This window comes from Ambystoma mexicanum, chromosome 1q, assembly GCF_040938575.1.
Source record: "Ambystoma mexicanum isolate Mex_15411 chromosome 1q, UKY_AmexF1_1, whole genome shotgun sequence".
Taxonomy (NCBI): Eukaryota; Metazoa; Chordata; class Amphibia; order Caudata; family Ambystomatidae; genus Ambystoma; species Ambystoma mexicanum.
The window spans coordinates 764,051,457-764,057,456 of NC_090922.1; positions in this window are offsets into that span (position 1 = coordinate 764,051,457).

The window sequence follows — 6,000 nt, forward strand, 5'->3', positions numbered from 1 at the left end:
TTAGCAAGCACATATGATAAAGCCCCCAAGCCGTCTAACTCAATCCCACAGTGCTTCCATCTGCCTTCTCCAGAATCTCATCATACCCTATGACATCCCTGTGCCTCATGTTCGAAATTCTCTCTCCATCACACCACTCCATAATGCAACACAACCTCCCTTCCCTTGTCATCTCAACTTTTGCATATAAAACGGTCTCCTCCCCTTTGCCACTGTCCCCAGATTCCACACTTGTCCCCCTTCAATCCTTACAGCTCCTTTCAACACCTTCCCCATACAGGATCTAAATAAAGCTGGTCTCCTTTCCAACTCACCACAATTTTGTGAATCCCTGCTTACTTGCCCACATCTAAAACTTTACTTGTCCTCATTTCATTGACCTCTCACATTCCCTTTTCATTCTTCACTTCCATCCGCTCTCACCTCCTATTTTGGATGTTTTTGCTCTCTCCATCCATGCAGAACGTGTCACTGTACTTGCTCTTCTACCTCACATCAGTTGAAGCAGGCTCACCCTTGTCACAACATGCAATATCATCCCTTAAGGCACATATGCTCTTTCATTGGCTTATTCCCAACACCACCATACACACTTGCCCTCTGCACAGCGTCTATAAGCTTCTATTCACCCGTTCCACCATCCAGTTGCATTTGAGATGATACAACACCATTTTCTTGCATTTTATAAAGTCATTCGTCACTTATTCCACAAATTGACTTCCATTGTCTGTCAAAATACTTCCCGAGTAGCCTTCTCTATCGTGAATTTGCTCCAGAAATTCAGTCATCACCATGGCTCCCACTTCTCTTACTACCCTGAACTCAAACTGTTTAGAAAACATCTACCGACACTAATAAATTGACCCGGAGTGCCACAAATGTCCATAGGACCCAAAATATCCATCACTAATTCGTTCCACACAGCCTGCAGCTTGCCTCGCTTAATAAGGTGCTGTTTACATGCATGTACTCCCTTTCCAGCCCTTTTGCAATCGATACAATTCGCCAACGTCTCTCAATCATTCTATCAAATCCTGCCCGCAAATAATCCCTTTTCATCAAAGTCTTTGACCTTGTGATTCCAATAGGTCCGCAATTAGCCATATCCACAAACTTTTCTCGCAAACATACCAGAACAACTATTCAACTCCATCTGAATGCCTCTGTTGACACTCATCTCTGACTTATCAATCTACTCTGGCATCACCTCTTGGTTGCCGTTTCCGAGGCATCTAAATTCCCCACTTTGTAGAGCACATTTGATATCCTCATCTATTTGTATCACCTCTTCCCATTCCGTACAATTAATTACTTCATGTTTCATACAAATTTGATCTGTTCGTTCCACCTCATTTCCTTTCTCTTTATCACAAAGATGTTCTAAACCAATCGCAAGCACATAATCTCCATATTAATAGCTTTTCTCTGCATTCTTGCAACTCAGCTTGCCACTCTCCTGGACACCTTATCTGAGCCTTTCGCCTCAAATATTTCCCTTAATGGTCTGCAATCTGTTCTTAATCTGCGCCCCATACAAAATTCTAGAATTTAGCCACTGCACAATGGCATGCCAACACTTCTTTCTCTAGTACAGAATATCTTTTTCTGGTCCTCTTTTCCCGGAACAAGACTGCTTCCACAACTACCTCCCATCCACAGTTAATGATAGATCATTTGGTAGTGTCAAATTGGCCCAACACTTTATCCATATCTTTTTACTCCTTTAGGTTGCTAAACTCCTTTGCACATTCTCGTTCCAATTCAATTCCCCACCTTTCTTCAACAATCTGAGCATCACACACCTTATCTGCAAAATTCTTTTCATTTTTTTGATTGGATTCTATCATTCCTAAAAAAGAACATAGTTCCCCTTTAGTTCTCAGTGACTCCATTTTAGAAATTGCCTCTCATTTCTTTCGTCGGCCTGACTTCTTTTTCAGACATCTCATGGCTAAAGTAATCTATCTACCAAACTTTTCCTGAATATACACTTCTTTCCTCAGCGCCATACCTTTCCTAAGATCTGCCAACACTTTCTGCAGTATTTATCATGTTCCTCTTCGTTCTCGCCACAGACCAATATGTCATCCAGAAACCAGTGGACCCCTTTCATGCCTTTAAACAGTTTGTACATCGCCTTTTGAAATACTGATGACACAAACTATCAACAGAAAATCATCCTTCGAAACTGAAAGATTTGCTCATGTGATGAACGCTATCAATGTTCTAGAGTGTGGATCCAACTCTCTTCGAAAATAACTTTCCTTTTCCCACTAGTGCTAACATTTCAGGTGTTGGGTAACGGATGTCTTTCTGCCACCACACACTTTTTCAATTGCCTGAAATCCCCCCACACAAATGTATTTCGAATTTTGTTTCCAGGCAACCACCTAAGGAAAACACATTCCACAGCTCCTGCCCTTTCAATTAAGCCCTTCTTGCACAGTCCCTATAATTCTTCCTTCACCCCAAGGGTACTGGATGCAATTTTGCCACAACAGGTCTACTCCCTTCTTTTAGAGTTATTTTATGAATCATGTCCATCAACTTTTCAACATGGGTATGCAATACTCTTTTGTGGTCTGTACCCACACCACTTGCATTATCCTGCCCCACATTAAACACTTGTTCACTGGTATTAGTGACAAATGCATAACTGCTTCTATTCATGCACACCTAACAGAGATGTCCCTTTTTTTGTGGTGTATATTTTTCCCAATTCACTCCTTCCTTTGAATTCCCGTTACACCAGAAAATATCCTGTCCATTTTGCAGCCACCCCGATTTCTTCAGCTCTTCAACATGGATCAGGGTTGAAAGCCCGAGCTAGAAATGTTTGAGGGAGAAAAGACTGAAGTTATTTTTCCAAAATAACCTTCAGTCTTTTCTCCCCCGAACATTTCCTACTTGACCCACACCCCCAGCACCCTGCTTAACTTACTCCCGACTCGCTGTGACCCCTGTTCCCCTTCACTTCCTTGATGGGTTGACTGGCGCTGCAGGGTCCTTTTTTTTTGGGAATGGCTGCGGGGGAAACCCCTGCAACCCCTGCTCACCATATAGTGAGCAAGGGTGCGGGGGACACCCCTGTAGCCCCCATTACGGAATGCATGATTTGGTCAAACTTTCCGGCCGTTCAGAATTTTCAAACAGCAGAAATTCGGTCAAATCACTCATTCAGACTTTTCAACTCAGTCATTTTAGACGATTCCCTTCAATAGTCCTCTTCAGGACCTTCTCAAACCCATTGCGCTACAACAAATACATTTGCACCAGAGTCTGCCATCATTATGTTAGTGGTTCCATTCACACATTTCATCCTCCAGATAGTCCCACTCCTCATATCCAGAACGTTAATCATGTTTACCATGATCATATCAATGCTCCCCTCCTCAGAGCCTGTCTTTCTTCTCCTACAAACTGAACACCCTTTTTGTTCCTTCCGAAATCACAGTGAACATGATTACAAAAGTTTGCCAAATGTTCCCATTTCCTGCATTTTGCACATGCCACTTTCCTCTGGTGCACAGAGAGCTTGCCATGTAGTTTTCACTTTCAGATCTAAAACATAGGCTTTCTCCACCAAAAGCTCTACCATAATTCTGAGCACTTTTTTCCACCCTTCTTCACATCTCCTTCTCTCTTCCAGGGTTGATGTTTATTTTTCCGACATTTCTTCTTTGTCTTGTAATCATTGTCCACTTTGAGCACGTCAACCGCATTCCCTTTTTCATCTCCTTTAGACAGTTTAGCCACACAGGCCATGGAATGCTCAAACATCTTCGCTATGTGGATAACTTCTTCCAGGCAAGGGTCATCTTTGAGCCATAATTCTTCTTGGATCCTATTAGTGCAAAAAATGAATCATAAATTGGTTCTGAATATGTTCATCCAAAGATCCACCAAAATTGCATGACAGCGCCAAATTCCTGAGCGCAGTTATGTACTCTTCCACCGAATTCGGTTCCCGATACCTCAGGCCAAGGTTATACCACTCCAAAATGGTACTGATCTTTGGATTGATATGAACATCAAGTTTCATTAAGACAACCTCTAATCCATTAATTCCTTCTGTATCCACATCATTTGGCAAGTCTGGGAGAGTCTCAAATATATATTGCCATTCATAGCCCAGGAAATGCATCCATAACAATTATAACCCTTTTTTCCATTGGAACCATTTCACCTTAACATGCCTGGGCGATGGCAAGAAGGTAAGTGGCTGTGGAACATTTTGCATAGCCATGAATTAACTGATCAACCACACAAAGGGTTTAAGGACCTCATTATTAGTTTTCTGGTATCCTGCTGGTAATTCCGGCAGCATCCTGGCAAACGGGCCTACCGTTACTGGTGCCTGATATGCTGGAATTACTGGCATATTACAGGTGCTGTCAATGGTAGGTTAATCCCTATTCCATGGAGTCCGTAGGAAGGACTTCATGTGGGGGGATTGCTGTTAAACGTGTACTCTGCCTTCTGGAAACGTGCCAATAAACTGAATTACTGGCATGTTAATTCCGGACCGGCAGAGTTATGAGGCCTGATGTACCTTTTACATTTTGTGTGGTTTTTGTGCACAGTAGGAGTCTCTCTTTCATGTGTTGTTTTACTTGCCAACCAATGAGAAGCTTGCTCATAGAAAATAATAAAGCGTGACTTGTGTGTATAGGAATCTGCTGCATTGCATGTTGTAACTCTTGTCAGTCTTATTTGGGTTGCAGCACGTCTGTTGACTTTGATAGCGGTTGTTTACCTAGCAACACATGCCAGCGTCCAACAACTAACTTCAGCACGTAGGACGATGTGGCGTGACAGCGCACTGCCTGATGCCGATCACATCGGAAATTTCTCGCCTAGCCTCTGCAACCTCTCGGTATCGGTCAATGGCGTGACAATGCTTAGCTAGTGCGGACAGCATGGGACACTCATTGGTCAACCGGGTGGCTCCTCCTCACGATGCACTGCATGGCCCTTTGTCAAAGCAAGAGTGGGATCCAGAGGTCCATCCCTCCATTCCATATTACAATAAACACACAGTGAAAAACCTTCAATGTTTTACACTGCATAAAATAAATGCTCGTTCACAGATCTCTCTCCGACTCTCACCATGATGACTCCACACTGCATTTCACACCGGCGGTATGTTTTTTATATTTGTTCAGGCATATGTGACACGCCAATCTAATATTCCCACTTATTCAATCCCACTCCACAATTCTGGGCACAGAACAGACCATGAGGTAGTCAAAATCTATTTAAAAGAAGGAGATGGTCTCAACAAACTAGGTCAACAGCTTTAACCTGGAGACCACTACAATATTGTAGTAATCCAACATAAAACTAAATTGTACATGCCTACATGATTCTCACTATAGGTCCACAAAGGCATCAACTTTCGATCATGAAGTATTCTTCTGATGGCCAGGCATTCTAACATTTCTGCTTAGCATTGGTTTCTTTATAAAGATCACTAATGTTTTAATGGAACCATTTCACATAATGCAAGTATACTTAAAACCTTTTATTTTCTCCAGCATCAAGATAAGTATGGTACTGTATAAAGTGAATGGAATATAACAATCATGATACTTTTGCACTCCACCAACCCCCCTAATCAGGTATGAGATAGTAAATGTATGTATGGATCGACTTGTTCGTCACCGGCTTTCTGATAGTTTGCATTTTAGACATGTATTTTTTGCTGCAGTAGGTTTCCCTGGCTTTTACATTTTTTTAATGGGAGGTTCTCCCTATCTAACCCACCACCTTACCCTGCCACACCCCAAATTGCTACCCTAAACACACAATACATATGTATTTAAAAAAAGAAATTCTGCAAAAACCACATGTTGAAAATGCAAATGTGTAAAAAAAAAAAGCTGGTGGCGAAACACGGCATACAGTATGAACCTTGTGGAGGCCACTTGACATATAGATAATGAGTGGCTAACATGGGACTATGTATTATGCAAAATGTAACTAGTTTGCCTTCTTGTT